Source organism: Aotus nancymaae, unplaced genomic scaffold, assembly GCF_030222135.1.
Source record: "Aotus nancymaae isolate 86718 unplaced genomic scaffold, 86718_ANA_hifiasm-v0.15.2.pri h1tg000019l, whole genome shotgun sequence".
Classification (NCBI taxonomy): domain Eukaryota; kingdom Metazoa; phylum Chordata; class Mammalia; order Primates; family Aotidae; genus Aotus; species Aotus nancymaae.
In genome coordinates this window covers 15,063,274-15,080,549 of record NW_026988431.1, presented here as the reverse complement: position 1 = coordinate 15,080,549, position 17,276 = coordinate 15,063,274, and the positions used below count along the sequence as shown (strand labels likewise).

Here is a 17,276-nt window from a genome sequence, read left to right as displayed (position 1 = left end):
GGACCATCTTTAGCAAACAAAGGAAAAGACAGAAAACTCCTATTTTGTACATATACAGGATTAGAAAGTGGAAGTTAATTTTTTTCTATTCAACAGGGATAGGGCAGGACACTGACATTTATCAAATGCATTTTAAATGGCAGCTGCTTGATCCTCTGATAACCAAGTGAGGCTGATATTATTGTCATCATCCCCATGTTACAGATAAAGGATTCACATGACAATAAATCATGAATCTGGGTTGTAGCTAGAAACTTTGGCTTCAAATACCCTATCACCAATTAAATGTGCTAATTCTCCCAGTGAAGGATGATGATTCTCCACAAAGCATTGGTAAAGGAAGTCTGAGTTTAATTGTCAACTTTCTTACACCAACAAGCATAACAAAATGTTATTGATTCAATGCAAAGTGGTCTATTTATTTAAAAAAGTATTGAGTGGGAACCATGCACCAAATATTCTTCTAGGTAGTATAGATACAGTGATTTATAAGGTCACCACAAGTTTACATCCTAATAGGGAGGGCAACTAAGGAAGGAAGGGAGGGTGAAAGAAAGAGAGGGAGTAGGGAAAGAAGGGAGAGAGGAAATGATAAAAGCTGTAATAGATGCAGATTTACTATAGATAGAGTCATTAGAAAACGACCCTGACAAAGAGAAGTTTGGATTTTATTTCAAGAGTGATAGATGAGACCTTATTTTTTTATTTTCTTAAAACATGTAAGTTCCCAACTGATATGGTTTGGCTGTATCCCCACCCAAATCTCATCTTGAATTCCCATATGTTGTGGGAGGGTCCCTGTGGCAGATGGTTGAATCATGAGGGCAGGTCTTTCCCATGCTATTCTTGTGATGGTGGATAAGTCTCGTGAGATCTTATGGTTTTAAAAATGAGAATTTATCTGCACAAGCTCTCTTTCTGTCTGTTGCCAACCATGTAAGATGTGACTTGCTCCTTCTTGCCTTCCATCGTAATTGTGAGGCCTCCCCAGCCATGTGGAACTGTAAGTCCATTAAACTTCTTTCTTTTGTGAATTGCCCTGTCTTGAGTATGTCTTTATTAGCAGTGTGAAAACTGACTAATATATCAACAAAATTAGCTGACCTACTTTCTTCATTATTTGTGGTGGACTGGAGGTTTATGCTCTGGGTAGGTTAGAAAAAGTGAACTCTGGACTTACTGACATCAGTACAGATGAGGATTTTAGTGCTTTAATGAAAATAATTCAATAAAAATCTACTTAATAAAAAATTAAACTGGCAAACAATTTTTTTAGTGGCTACCATGCATGTATCTTCATCCCACTTCCAACTTCCCCCACCTCCACAAGACATTGGAATATTTTCCTTAAACACAATTAAAAAGTGAAAACACTAATAAATGCTATTTATAGTGGTCTACCAATAAAATGACTGAGTTCTATATGATCTTAGAATGAGGACTGCCAGTCCTCAAACATACCCATTAGTATAGAGACACCTTATTTATCATAATGAGTCAATAAATAATATCTAAAACAGGAAAGAAAGATTATTAGGTTATTTTTAAATGAAGTAGACACCAAAGGAAACAGTTAAAATGATTTCCAAATGGCTGCATCCTGGGGATGAGAATGAAAGTTCAGGGTAGAGGGCTAGTTAAATATAAACATTTAAAACATGCAACTGGATTTTATAATTATATATATTATCACATTAATAAACATAAAAGTTAAAATTAATGGGTGAAGTATTATTAAAATATACCCTAATCCATACGAGAGAAGAGATTCTGTTGATTAAATAACATTTAAAATCTAAATAAAAGTACAGTAAAAGAATTGATAAGTGTGATAGAAAATACATGACTCACCAAGTTAATTGAAGCCAAGTTGATGGGTCTCTTAATAAATGTCAAGTTTATATATTTTGCTATGTAGTGCTTTGTATATAGAAAAATGGCCTTGGATATAGAAAGAGAAATATTTAAAATTTTCATTCATATACAAAATATACAATAACATTATTTTGTTATTTACTATGAGAAGCAGCAGGATGTAATGGTTAAGAGCCCATACTGAAGACAAACATCTAGGATATGAATATTGCCTTTCATGAATGAGCTGTGTGTAATTTCCCTGTCTGTAAAGTGGGTATTATAGTAATTCTCAGCTCATAGTGTTGTTATGAGAGTTAAATAAGTTAATATTTTTAAAGTTGTAGTTAGAGAGGAAGAATAAGTTCTAGAGTTCTATACCACAGTAGGGTGACTATAGTTAACAATAATATATAGTTCCAAATAGCTAGAAGGAGAATAATAGATGTTTTCAACACAAAGAAATGATAAATTTCTCAAGAAATTCTCTTTCTAGCTGTTTGAAACATCCATCCATTATTTGAGATGATGGACATGCAAATTACCCTGATCTGATCTTTACACATTATATGTATTGAAACACCACTATGTACCCCATGCATGGATATGCACAATTATTATTTGTCAATTAAAAATATAAAACTATAACATAAAAATTGTAGAGTTAGAAGAGTGACCTATTTTAAGCACTATATGAGATTTTCTTAAGTAGAACCAATCACAAAAATATTTTGCTTGTTATAAAATTTACTAATGCTTATTTTCTTTAATTAAAATGGATTATTACAGAATTTAGAAGAAAATACAATTCACTCTGCCCAAAGAGAAATATTTTCATATACATATGCACGTATATACAAATACAAATACATATTTACATATGTTAGAGATATAGTGAAATTATATGTATCAAAATTTGAATTACACTAGTGCTCCTGTTTTGTTGCTTACTTTTTCACTTGATATTAAATTGAGAGCAACCTCTCAAGTGTCAGCATATTTTTTTAAAAGAATTTTTTAATGGCTTGTAGCATTTTATATTAAAGAAGTATATTTTGTATTTAATCATTCTCTTGTCATATTGCAGGTCAAACATATCGTTGAGTTTATTTCTCATCATTTTTTAGGACAGAATTCTAGATGTGAGATCATCAACTTAAATATTATAAATATAATTTAGACTTTTGATATAGTTTGATTAATTAAATTCTAAGGCTCTTGCAAGGAATTTATTTAGTACATAGCTTACTGCAGTGAATATTTTGAGGCTTTAAGATATTTGCTTATTTGATTAAAAAGTGTTGTCTTTAAATTTGTGGGTTTTTTTGTCTTACTAGTAAAGTTTACATTTTCCACTTTTTTTTTTTTTTTTTTTTTTTTGAGACAGAGTCTCACTCTGTCGTCCAGGCTGGAGTACAATGGTGTGATCTAGGCTCACTGCAACCATCAACTCCTAGGTTCAAGCAATTCTCATGTTTCAGCTTCCCGAGTAGCTGGGATTACAAGCACTCACTACCACATCTGGCTAAGTTTTGTATTTTTAGTAGAGACACAGTTTTGTCATGTTGGCCAGGCTGGTCTTGAACTCCTGGTCTCAAGCGATCTGATTGCCTTGACCTTCCAAAGTGCTGGGATTACAGGTATGAGCCACCACACCTGGCCCAAACTTTCCACTTGTTAAAGAAAAAAAATTATTCTGACACTTGTTAAAATGATAAGGAAGAGTTTATTTAAGAATATTGCAATAGATATTAAGACTGTGACAATATTCCACCCAAATACAGCAAGAACAAGTTGAAATTTATAGCCATGGACCAGGCTGGGGGAAGGGATCAGTGGATGAAAGATTACTAAGAAAAGACATCAGAGGTAAAAGAATTCTTGCTAGACTAACTGTGATTGTTAATTTTTTTGTGTCAACTTGACTGGGTCATGGGGCCCAGATGTTTGGTTAAACATTATATTTATAGATGATATTAACACTTACATTGGTAGATTGAGTAAAGATTTCCCTACTCAGTGGCAATTCCCCAGTGAGATGGGGCCTTATATAATCTACTGAAGCTCTGAATGAAATAAAAATTCGAGTAAGAAAAGATGCATTCTTTCTTCCTATCTCCAAGCTGGGATATCAGTCTTCTGCCTTTGTACTTGGACATTACATCTTTGGAACTTACATCTTTGGTTCTCCTGGTTTTCAGGTCTTCAGACTTGCACTAGAACTTAGGCCACCAGCTCTTGGTTTTCAGGTCTTCAAACTTGGACTAGAACTTATACCACTGGCTCTCTTGGTCTTCAGGTCTTTCCACTCAGACAGGAATTACATCATCAGATCTCCTAGATCTTCAACTTGCCAACTGAAGACTCTGGACTTCTCAGCCTCTGTAATTGCATAAACCAATTTAGGGAAGCCAGTTGAGAGAATTTCTAGACATTGGGTGAAGCATCTTGAGTGGTCACACTGCAGAAACTACAGTCATGAAGGTTGCCGCTTGTTCAGTTTCAATTTGCAGGACGTTATAGATACAAGACAATCAAAAATCTCTAAAAAGATCTTGGCACCCAGGTTTTACTTCTTTGTGACTCCAAGTCAGGAGAGTGGAAGAAAAATTGGGAATGTTAGTTTGGAGAATTGTGGCAAGATATTAGAGAATCTAAAAGAATTGAAAATTGGTAAGAACTGACAAATGTGTAAGATGGCAGAATCCAGGACAGTTTATAGATAGGTAACAAAAATCTCAAAGACAGTGAATGTAACTAGTATCTAGTAATTCCTGAAGGTATGCTATAGTGTTCAATTAAACATACTTTTCTCTCTACAATCATTGCACTTTTGATTCTTATTTACAAAACAAGTCTGGCCTCATTAGTTTTGGCCTGATTATTTACATAAGCCTGCAAGCATAGTTACTTACTACACAGACTTCTAAAAAAATTGCTTTGCTAGAAGCTTTGTGTATTATTCCATTCTGATGTTGCTATAAATTACTACTTGATATTGGGATTTATGAAGAGAAGAGATTCAACTGACTCACAGTTCTACAGGCTGTACAGGAAACATGCTTTGTGAGGCCTTGGGAAACTTACAATCATGGCAGAAGGGCAAAATGGAAGCAAACACATCTTACTGGGGCAAGAGGAAAGAGAAAATGAAGGAGGAAGTGCTACACGCTTTTAAACAACCAGATCTCATAAGAACTACTATCCCGAGACTGTAGTGGAGGATGGTACTAAACCACTAGAAACCACCCGCATGATCCAATCACCTCCCACCAGGCCTTACCTCCACCACCACATGGAAGTCACGAAGGCTTACAGCTTGCACCTCTGGAGTGGTGGCCTGAGCTGTACCTGGGGCCCTCTGAGCTGTGGCTGGAGATGGAACAGCAGGAATGTGGGGAGCAACGTCCTGAGGCTGAGCAGGACAGAGGGACTGGTCTGGCCCCAGAAACCATACTTTCCTCCTAAGCTTCCTAAGGACTGTGATGAGAAGCCCTGCCTGGAAAATCTCTGAAATGCCTTTAAAGCCTTTTTCCCCTTGTCTTGGCTTTTAACACTTGTTTCCCATTTAGCCAGGTTAATCTCTCTAGCAAGTGGTTGCTTAGAAGCCGGCTTCAGTTTCTTTTCTGAAAATGTTCTTCCCTTCTCTACAACATGGCCAGGCTGTGAATTTTCCAAACTTTTAAACTTTGCTTTCTTTTTGTTTGTAAATTCTGACTTTAAGTCATTACTTTGCTCCTGTATCTGATTGTAGGCTGTTAGAAGCATCCAGGCTGCATCTTGAACACTTTGCTGCTTAGAAATTTTTGCTGCCAGATACTTTAAGTCATCACTTTAGTTTATACCTCCACAGATCCACAGGACATGGACACAATGCAGCAAAGTTCTTTGCTGAGGTGTAATAAGTGTGATCTTTGGTCCATTTCCCAATAACTTCCTCATTTCCATCTGAGGATTTGTCATCCTGTCCTTCACTGTCTATATTTATGTCAGTATTTTTGTCGCAATCATTTAACAAATCTCTGCCTCTGCCCATTATCCAGTTCCAAAGCTGCTTCCACATTTTCAGGTACATTTATAGTAATTCCCTACCAATTTTCTATGTTAGTCCATTTGTATTGCTATAAAGGAACACCTGAGACTGGATAATTTATAGAGAAGTTTATTTTGGCTCACAGTTCTGCAGGCTCTACAAGCATGGCACCAGCATCTGCTTCTGGTGAGGCCCCAGGAACTCAGGAAGCTTACAATAATGGCAGAAAATGAAGTGGGAGCTGGGATATCACATGACAAGAGAGAGATGAAGAGAAAGAAGGAAGTTTCAGGCTCCTTTAAACAATCAGTTCTTGTGTGAACTCATAGAAAATGTACTCATTACTCTGAAGATGACATCAAGCCATTCATGAGGGATCCCACCCCCTGACCCAAACACCTCCTGTTAGGCCCACCACCAACATTGGACACATCTTGAACACTTTGCTGCTAAGAAATTTCTTCTGCTAGATACTCTAAATCATCACTTTGAAGTTCAAAAGCTTCCACAGATCCCCAGGACTTGAACAGAATGCAACCAAGAAATATTTTTTTTTTTTGAGACGGAGTTTCGCTCTTGTTACCCAGGCTGGAGTGCAATGGCGCGATCTCGGCTCACTGCAACCTCCGCCTCTTGGGTTCAGGCAATTCTCCTGCCTCAGCCTCCAGAGTAGCTGGGATTACAGGCAGGCGCCACCATGCCCAGCTAATTTTTTGTATTTTTAGTAAAGACGGGGTTTCACCATGTTGACCAGGATGGTCTCGATCTCTTGACCTCGTGATCCACCCGCCTCAGCCTCCCAAAGTGCTGGGATTACAGGCCAAGAAATATTTTTAATGCATAACACAGGTGACCTTTGCTCCAGTTCCCAGTAAGTTCCTCATTTCCATCTGAGACCTCGGCAGCCTGGACTTCACTGTCCATATCACTATCAGCATTTTGGTCACAACTATTTAACCAGTCTCTAAGAAGTATCAGATTTTCCTGTCTTCTTCTGAGTCCTCTGAACTCTTCCAAGCTCTGCCCATTGCCCAGTTCCAAAGCTGCTTTCACATTTATAGCAAGGTCCCACTCCTCAGTACCAAATTCTGCCATTCTTCCATTGCTGTAAAGAAATATATGAGACTGGGTAGTTTATACAGAAAAGAAGTTTAATTGGCTCACAGGTCTGCAGGTTTTACAGGAACCTCAGGGTGTTGACATTAGTTTGACTTCTAGGGAGGCCTCCGGAAGCTTACAATCATGGAAGAAGGTGAAGGGGAGGAGGTTTGTCACATGGTGAAATGGGAACAAAAGAAAGAGGGAGTGGGGAGGTGCCACACATTATAGTCTTTCCAGATATGCAGCCTTCCAAACTATGAGTACTTGGGAGTACAACAATGGCTTTCCTTTGCTATCTTATTTGACCACTCAAATTTACTGACCATTCTAAATTTATTAAATTTGAAAGCTAATACCCCAGATATTGGAAGTTCTTTTGTAATATTTCTTATGTTAAAAGTTACCACAACATATTAGAAGCAAATAATTTTCTATTTTATATACATGTATATAAAATTAAATATGGCATATAAGATATACATGTGTTTACATGTATGTTTAATACAATGGAATGAAGCTTCAGACAAGCAATGAACACATTTAATATCTATTAGCATAGAAATCATTGTAATAAAAATCAGAATTAATAGCTTTTTGAGATAAATTTAATTATGGATCCGTTTTAACCTGTTCTCTAATGGTTAAAGTTAAGTAGTATTACAGAGACAATGTAACTGAGAACAGATGGACACTGGAAAAGGAAATTGCCGTGGGATTGAAACTTAATGGTAAGTAGACTTGAACTGAATCCTTAATGGTGACTTTTAAAAGTGCTGTTAATGTGTCAGCATGTAGATTGCATTTGTAGTATTTGCATGCACCTTCACAGTGTCCAGAACCTACCAAATATTTTTCATTAAGACCAAAACCTCTTTTTCTGTTAAAAAAAATGAGAGTGCTTGTTATGGCTTCAATCAACAAATATTGGAGAGCACAAGCAAAACTTCTAAGGGATTTAAAGAAAATTAGACTTTGTCCCTGGCCCTGTTAGGGAGGTGAGGCATAAACATGAGTTAAGCAATCAGGAAAGTGTGCCCGATGTCATTAAACCACAGGAGTCACTGAAAATAAGGACTAATATAGAAAACAAAAATTCCTGAAGTGAAGAAAGGTGGTTTGACTGGGGTGGCAGAAGCGGTGTGGCATTGAATCCCTGTGCAGCAGCTGGATTCCAGCTGGTTCTTGAAGAGTACATACAATTTGTACATTTGGAGAGAAAAGGAATGCATATTTAATTCATGGGGGATAAAACGTTTAAGAAACTATTTTAGTTAGAGAACTAGAGAATTGGAATAATCTAGAAATAAGATTTGTACAACCATCTCTCAACCAAAAAAGGGTCCCGGTGCACTGACACGAGCTGAGGTTTTCCAGGATGGAGCCCTGAAGGAAGCAAGATATGACCTATGACTATAAAACACAGAATCAAGGGATATCTCAAAAAATGGTGCCAAGAACAAAAACTAATGAAAGTCAAAGAGAGCAGCCCAGAAATGACCAACCATGTACTTTGGACATGGTTTTCCAGGCTTGTCTCTTTGGAGAGCAGGAATTATATGGGCATGCAATAAGCAGAAGTTAGGAATTCTCCAATGTGTTTATATATATAGTAAGGGAAGCAATTATAGAGACCTGTCACCTCTTCTGTGGTTGGAGATGGAGCTGCTAAGGATATCATGCAGATTCCATTATAAATTTAGAATGTTAGTTTGGGACAAATTTATCAGGAATTGTGAATTTTAGGCTGGGGATAGTCATAAATTCTAATTTACTCTGGAGGCAGTGATGACCTCCTGGAAATTGGGGTAGAACTAACTGATGTAAGAAAACAATAAATTTAGAAAGATGACATAGGAGGTTGTCTGTGTATCCAAGGTAAATGGTAATAAGGATATTACCCAGAAATTTAGAAATGAGAATGGAAAAAATGAAAAAGATATGGGGCATTGAGAAAAAAAGAGTTGTTAAGATTCAGTGATTATTTGGCTTCCAAAAGTGAGATCAAGAAAATGAATTGAATCAAAGACAATTCTGAGGACTTGAGAATAGTAACTGGGAGAATCTTCTGCGAGAACAGGAATGTGAAGATTGCAATTCTTTAGGTTGGCAGGTGTTGAAAGTAAAGCATAAAGATAAAGTTGTTTACTAAATTTAACTAATCAAGAATTTGTAGCCAACTAAGTTTCTTAGGCATTGCTACTTTATAAGATAAACTAAATCTATATTTGTTAACAAGTGTCAATTTGTTATGATTGGCTTAAGCATTATATTTTGTTTTTCTTGCAAATTGACACAGTATATTTTATTTGAGTCAGCATAAACTAGTTAAGCTTGACTAATGATTTTGACCTGGTTTCTTGGGAACAGATGCTATTTTACTTCTGTGTAGTATCCTTGGAGCTAGCTACCAGGATGGGAATGATCTTTTTGAAGCTGAAGTTCACCCACCATTAAAATTTCTTCAGGTTATAGGCCAGTTGTGGTCTGTCACAACTTTGAAACTTTTGTAGAGTAAGAAGAGAAAGAGGCACTAGGAAAAGATACAGCAAGACAGTTGCCAAGGAGGTAGGAGATAGAAGAGACAATTAAATATGATTTGAGAACTGTGTTTCTTAAACTTCAATGTGTATATGAACCACCTGAGGGATTTTTTTGAAAGGCGAACTTTGATTCAGTAGTTCTGTGGAAAGGCCCAACATTCTGCTATTCTAATATGCTCTCAGGAGATGCTAACGCTGTTGATCCTTGGACCACATTTTGAGTAGCAAGGCGCTAGCAATCAAAGGAGAGGAGTTTTAAAGTAAAAAAGGTTTCAGTGCTGCATTCTTTTACATTGCATTTTCAAATCCACTCTCCACCCTTTTCCACCTTGCAGTTGTCCAGGAGGTTGCCCTTTATGGACTACAACAGTGGGATTCTTTGCTCTGGCTTCCTGGTGGTTTTGGGCGTTACATAAGAGGCATCAGCTGAAACTGGAAAGAGAATGTGATTGAGGACTTGGTATTTACAGTTCATTTTGCTGTAACAGGACATATGAATTCCTAAAAATTACCACAGTGTGTAAAATCATGCAATTATAAAGCACTGAATTATGGGAAATTGGTATTGGGCACAACACTCAAAAACTTTGTCCATGACACACATACACACAAAGATGAAAACCCAATAAAAGCTGCAGAACAGTTTTGTACATGTTAAATGCTTAAGAAATACTCATAAATATGACAATAAATATGGTACTTTACCTTAACGAGCACCTGGAGTATGCTTGTGAGTATTAGTAAGGTTGCAGATCGTGAGGTAATATAAGTGTTGAAAAAAATGTTATCTGAAATTGGAAGAAAAGTTGTAACATCAGATGTGAATGGATATGGATCATAACACGCACAATGAACTGAGGTAGCAGGGAGATATTTGAGGTGAATGTATGTGTGTGTTTTGTGTATTTCTACCCAGTGTGGTTCAATTCTGCAATTTTGTTTCTTTCAAATACTTTGAAACTATTTCCCACATATGGATTTGTGCATAAGAAAACATCAAATTTGCTAGGCGTGGTGGGTTGCACCTGTAATCCCAGCACTTTGGGAGGCTGAGACAGGTGGATCACCTGAGGTCAAGAGTTTGAGACCAGCTTGATCAACATGGAAAAACTCCGTCTCTACTAAAAATACAAAATTAGCCAGGCGTGGTGGCACATGCATGTAATCCCCAGCTACTCTGGAGGCTGAGGCAGGAGAATTGCTTGAACCCGGGAGGCAGAGGTTGCAGTGAGCTGAGATCATTCCATTGCACTCCAGCCTGGGCAACAAGAGTGAAACTCCATCTCAAAAAAAACCTAAAAACAAAAACAAAACAACAACAACAACAAAGAAAACATCAAATTTGGTTATATTCAAATTATTCTGTAGCATATCAACAGCATTGGACCAAGTCTGCACTTAAACGCTTTGATGCTGGTTTTTCCAGCACCCTCCTTAGAGACATGACTCTTGTAGTATCCTTTCCTACAGCTACAGAAATTACCCCTAAGTTATGATAACCACCATTCACCTTGCCCTTCTGACCCAGGGGTTGTAACAGCTCCCTGCTATTTCTAACCTTGAATGATTCATGATTGACTGTCAGTTTCACTTAACCTTGTCCACATCTTTGTAAATAGTTCCTGTAATGCACGCCCATGAATTGCCTATGCTGTCTGAGTTTGCCACATGGGTCTTTCCAGTCCCCAGACAATGTTCAGATGTGATTAGTGATGTGAAGAGATTAAGTAGAACTAGGGCTTGGTATCAGTCTTTGAATTTGGTTATTACTGATGCCCACTAATTGATATTTTAGTGAACTGCTTCTACACACAGTGGTCAGCCAGACCCATTAAAAAGTAAGTTAGATCAAGTCATCCCCTTTCTCAAAACCTTATAATGGTTTCATTTAACCCTTAGAGTAAAACCAGTGAAGCAAATGGTACTTTCCATGGCATACAGGACTCCACATAGCCTGGTTTCTTGCTGCATCTTTGTAGTCGCCACATTTCAGGATCAATTATTTATTTTTCTCCCTTTGTTCCAGTAACACTGGCCTTGTACAATCTTTGAATATGCCAGGTGGCTTCTGCCTCAGGTCCTTTGCTTCGACTCTTCCTTCTGTCTGGAACATATTCTCCAATATATTTGCATGGCTAACTCTTTCCTCTATAAGTATTTATTCAAATGTCATCCTTTCAATGAAATTTATTTTGATCTTCCATTTAGAATTGCAACTCACTCCCAACAACTCATTGGCCCTCTTAACAAGCTCTATTTTTGTTTCCCACAGCACTGCCATGTTTTAACATGCTGTGCTATTTATTTACTTGTTTTTTAAAACTTTTTTTGACTCTCAATACTAACTAGAATAAAAATTCTCAGAAGGCTGAAAATTTGGGGTTTAGTTTTTGTGGGGATCACTCCAGCATAGAGACCCCAATAGTGTCTCCACCATAATGGAGTTTGAGCCCAGACACGTTTCGCCCCACCCTGGAGGCAGTCGAGTTAAGGGAATGAAAGAGCTGAAAGAGTTTTGTTTTGCAGAAGTTTATCTCTGGTTCACTGACCTAATATTATGGCTGGGTGAAGGCTGTGTGGTTATATTAGACATTGTGTTTCTAGAAGTTCCCGTTCTGGGCTAGTTTTATGACTTTGTGACTAAGCATTTACTGAATCTTGTGATTATTCACAGGTCATTTTGAAATTGTTACCCTTAAGATTTATAACTTGGTTTGACTCAGTTTCTGTGTTTTTGATTATCAGATATGTAGGAAAAGGTCACTTGTTTATCATATGACTTTTGGATTAATCTTTATGATAGCTGATTGTATGTTTCTCCTTTTACTAGTTTTATCTTGAACCCCAGACTTGCAATGTTGTAATTTTTTGTTCTCCTTTGTTATCTCCACAATGTGACTTGACGTCAGCCTCTGCAGGCTGAAAGATACATAATGAGACCCTGTGCATAAAATAAATTGCTGTTTTAGGCATAGCCTATTCAGTCCTCCAGACCCCGTCTATCTGTCTCTCTTTTCTTCCACGCACTCTCTCTTCCAGGTACTTGGATCCTCCTGCAGGTCAAGAGACCACCGGCAGATGTGCCATCATGCCGGTTCCTCAACAAGTTTTTAAATAGGTATTTCCCAAACTATGAATGAACTGTCTGATAAGTGAAGATGCCACTACTGATGCAACACGTGCTTTGGGTTTTCTTTTCAATAATGTAGACAAGTGTTTGCAGAGGTATCTTAACTGAAAGCATTTGAAGGCTGTTTTCTGAATGAAGAGTGCAATTTGTAACCAAGAACACATTTTCTAAGTATGAAGGTTCCTGACTTTTCTGACTGGATCAGACCATTCATTCTCTAAAAAAAACTAAGTGATATTCTCCAAATTAAAACATTTTCAAGTTATACAAATATTACTTTAATTAAAAGGGGGGATACCAAATTACCACAGGTCTTTGGAAGTCATCCCAAAAGTCTAATGCCTGACCTGTCTAGGAATCTTGTCAACGTCACCCCAAAGCTAATTATCTAGTCACAGCTTGAAAACATTTTAGGTTCTGCCTTATATTTTATTAGGTTTTAATTAGAAGTCATTGTTTGAATGAAAAAAAAAGCTTGCATCTTCCAGTTCAATATCCACACAGGTACTATGGCAAAAAGATAGCACAATTTGTTCAATTAAAACCAGGACTTCTTTTTGTGTTTAAGGTTCATTTCCATAAAGCTCTAAAACCTGAAAATTCTCCCTTGCAGTCTAAGCCACACCTAGCCTTACTTTTTGTCAGAATACAAATAGAATCTTGTCCACTTTTATTTATCTGTATTTTGCTAACATTCTTATAATTATTACCAGCCTCGTAAGTTCTTAAGAGACTTAAGGCCCACAAATGAATGAATGACTTCTAATGATACAGATAAATTACATTTCATAGTTTGAAAGTTTAAAGGATGTACCTTCGTTTTTCTCTCAACATTCTTAGCTTTAACTAGAATAGATAAATTCTCCAAGGATTGGAGCTTTCATACATTTACACTTGTAAATAATAAAGGTTCATAAGAGTGCCAGAAAATCTCTTTCCTTATATTTCTATCTAAGAATAACTTTTATTAAACTTTCAGGACTAGTTTAAGACACATTTTATTAAGCCGAAGTCACTGAGTTCAATAAGGCTACTCTTTTTATTATGATGCAACTAATTCTATAAAATATTTAAATCAGGGATCTATTTTACTGCTCTTAATTGAATGGCTCAAAACAAAGATAACAGTAAAATTTCAATTTATGTATTTAAAAGAGTTTTTGTGAATGACAGTTATGTAAATTCTTGTAGAACATTAGTACAATGACATAAACCATAATATATATTCAATTAGTTTTTCATTCATTCAGTGTTTATAAAGCACTAATTATATGAAAGTATTGTAGTAAAATGACAAGGGGCACTTTATACTACATTTTATGTTTTCATATTGGAAGACACATTAGTCCTAAAATTGGTAAATGACAGGCTTTGGACAACTGGATTACAGGTTTTGCTTTCTTATAATGAAAATCTTCCTTATATAGATGTCTAAAAATAAATACTATTCTCTGGTTGCCTATAGTATATTCATTTATGTCACACTGACTAAGAAGCTCAACACTTGGAAAAGAGAAATCTTACAGTTCGTCTGTATTCCTGAAGTGCCTAACTGAAGTGTTAGGCAAGGAGTGGAAACTAAATAAATGTGTTGAGTGATGTAAAATAATTCATGTAATCATGTGTATGTTTAGTGACAAGCTGATGAAGCATCTGTTAAGTTGAATTTTTGTTTATGCAGATATTTAGTTGCTCTTTATACATACTCTTAAGTTGAAAAAGTCTTTACTATAATCATATAAACACTAAGTATAGACCAAATTATACACAACTCTTACCAAGTTTTTGCAAAAGTTTAATGTGGGCAAATTCGGCACTAGCAACTATTTTTTTCCAGGGATTGTTTTCTCTTTCAGGAAAATCAAATACCCAGACTCCATGGGAAATCACTGCAGAATATAGAAGACAAAACAACAACAACAAAAAACTGCACAACATAAATAAATCCAGTGACAATATTTTTAGACATTTACATTGAAAAAAACAGAACAGTTATTGTCAGCTTGACCAGATAAAAAATGAGCATAGACATGACATGCAATAAAATAACTTAGTATCTTCCTTACAACTGGCCTACAGTGAGGCTTACAGATGGTAAGGTGCACTCTGAGGAAGGCATTGATGGCACCAGCATTAAGTGCAGATCAACAGATTCACTTCCTCCACCAATTTTCTATTCTTGTGCAAAAAAAGAAAACATACATGAATGGGTGCAACATCTGTTGAATTGTTTTTAATGTGCCAAAGTAGAATGGGATTTTCAGGTTAAGAAACAGTGTTGAAAAAAGAAATAAGGAGAAAAATGTGGTGCAAAATTAGGAAAGAAAATATTTACTTAAAGAAATCTTCATGAGAAATACTGTAAATATCCTGCTGAAGATAGGTTGACAGGCAGCTTGATGGCATAGCTGATTGAAACAGACAGGAGATTCTGAATTTTAAAAATACAGTGACAATTAAATGCAACAGAAATTTGGTACAGTTGGGCTTTAGGGAAAACATAATTTTTTGTCACTCACGTTTCTGCTGCTTGCTGATTTATGGGGAGAGAGTGGCATTGAAGAAAAGGACGGTAACAGCCAAACTGTCTAAAGTGAGAAAGATCTCATATAATGTGGCAGTCACAGAAAGGTGTCAGGCAGCTGACCAAGGGTGATGACTTCTCGTTCCCAAAAGTGAAGGAGGGTTTAACATCAACCATGGAGGCTCACTATAGAGAAATAGGAGCATAGAACATCAGTGATGTGAGTAAAGAAGCCTAGTGAGGAAGCCAACTGACATAATTTATGGGCTAATCTGAATATCTATCTATCTATCTATCTATCTATCTATCTATCTATCTGTCTGTCTGTCTGTCTGTCTGTCTGTCTATCTATCTTTCTATCTCAGACTAGGAATATTAATTAAATCTATTTATGTTCAATATAGAATATTGAATATGGATTATTCCCAATAAATAATTCATTAGCTTCCTATCTAATTCTATTGGTTAGGATCCCCCTGCCTCAGCCTCTTAAGTAGCTAGGACTACCACACCAAGTAATTAAAAGAAATTTTTTGTAGAGTCAGGGTCTCACTATGTTTCCCAGTCTGGGCTTGATCTTTTGGCCTCACGAAATCCTCCTGCCTTGGACTCTCAAAGCACTAGAATTACTGGCATGAACCAGCATACCTAGCTTATTATTGTTAAATTTTGATTTTAAAATGGAGAAAATATAAATATATTTATAAAATTAATAAATATTAAAATGTTATATTTATATAAATATCACTAAGTAATTGGTCAAATTATAATAGATCTCTTCAAGAGAATATATAAACTATTATTATATGAACCATACAAAAGATAAGAATAAGGTAAGTACTTATGTGAAATTACCTGGATCTTGACCAAGTCCTGCTGTAACCACTGTGTGACTACTGCCCATGTTTGCTCAAGGATCTAAGGCTCTACAATTAGCAGGTGACAAAGTCAGCCAGTCTTCTGTCCTTCCCTTCAGGTTGACAAGTTCTCCTTGGCCATGAGAAGGCCCAGAGATGCCCTTCAGGAGCCAGGGCCTGGAGTCAGAAACCTTAGGAATATACCTGGTGCTTTATTCTACTACAGAGGAGCTGGCATGCAAACCACAAAACAAAGTTCTTTCTACTCTTCCTTGTCCTTTGCACAGGCAGAGGAGTTCCTCTCCACAGCCACATGAATGAGGCATGAATGTATCTTCCACCAGGGAAGCAAAAATGCTGCTTGTCCAACTCAGTCTCACTTTTTCCAGTGTAGAAACCATGAATTGAAAGGAAATTGTCTCTATACTTAGTGTCAGGTGGATTGCAGGAAGATTGCTGTTGAGTATCTTTCTTTCTGCTTAGAGTTTTCCCACTTCTGTGGCCTCAGGAACTGTCTTACCTTTGTATTTGAATTCTGATATGTTGCTGGTGATAATCTCAGCACTGTATAATTGTTTTCAGTTTTCTATGGAGGGTCGTGAAGCCAGCTTGCTCCTATGTTGACATTTCAGAACTTGAAGATAGCACCTACTTTAGACAAAAGCTAACCAAAGGCAGCAGGAGTATTAATGGTAAGATTTTTTTTTTTAAAGCATCACTAGGAACAAAAAGGATAATTTCTTATTAATAAACAGGAACAATGCATCAAAAAGATATTATGATCCTGAAAACTTATATACTTTAAAACCTAACCTCAGGGTAAATGATATATAATGAACAGAAATAGGACAATAATGAATACATTCCAAATCTTAATGGGTAATTTTAAAATACTTCTTTTTGACAATGAATGATAAAGCAGACAAAAACAATTATTGGGGATAATAAAAATTTAAATAACATAATAAGTTGGATTTGATGAATATATAAAATCTTGCATTCATAAAAAATGTTCACTCATTTCCAGCACACGTAGAGCATTTATCAAAATGACCACATAATAGAACCCCAAATAAGTATATGCAAAATTATCATCTTCCATTCTTTGTTTTATAACCTCAATGCAGTAAATTTAGAAATCAGAGAAAGAAGGAAATTGCAATGCCTATATTTTTGGAATGTAAAGCAAACAAAAACTCAGCACTTTGGTAAAAATTCCTAAACCAAAAAAATTATA

The 17,276-nt window shown here is 36.3% G+C and overlaps 1 long non-coding RNA gene across 3 annotated transcripts; it reads right to left on the bottom strand.

The window, feature by feature from the left end:
* Positions 1–7,026: 7,026 nt before the first annotated feature.
* Positions 7,027–15,864, bottom strand: LOC105727060 (uncharacterized). Of its 3 annotated transcripts, XR_010343440.1 has the most exons (5): positions 15,178–15,864; positions 14,437–14,547; positions 10,596–11,676; positions 10,234–10,316; positions 7,027–9,960 (listed from the first exon to the last, which is right to left on the bottom strand). It is a non-coding gene; the product is annotated as an uncharacterized LOC105727060 (long non-coding RNA). The 3 variants fall into 3 exon arrangements; XR_010343438.1 differs by having other exon boundaries at positions 10,234–11,676; XR_010343439.1 differs by having other exon boundaries at positions 10,234–10,823; positions 15,178–15,854.
* Positions 15,865–17,276: the final 1,412 nt, after the last annotated feature.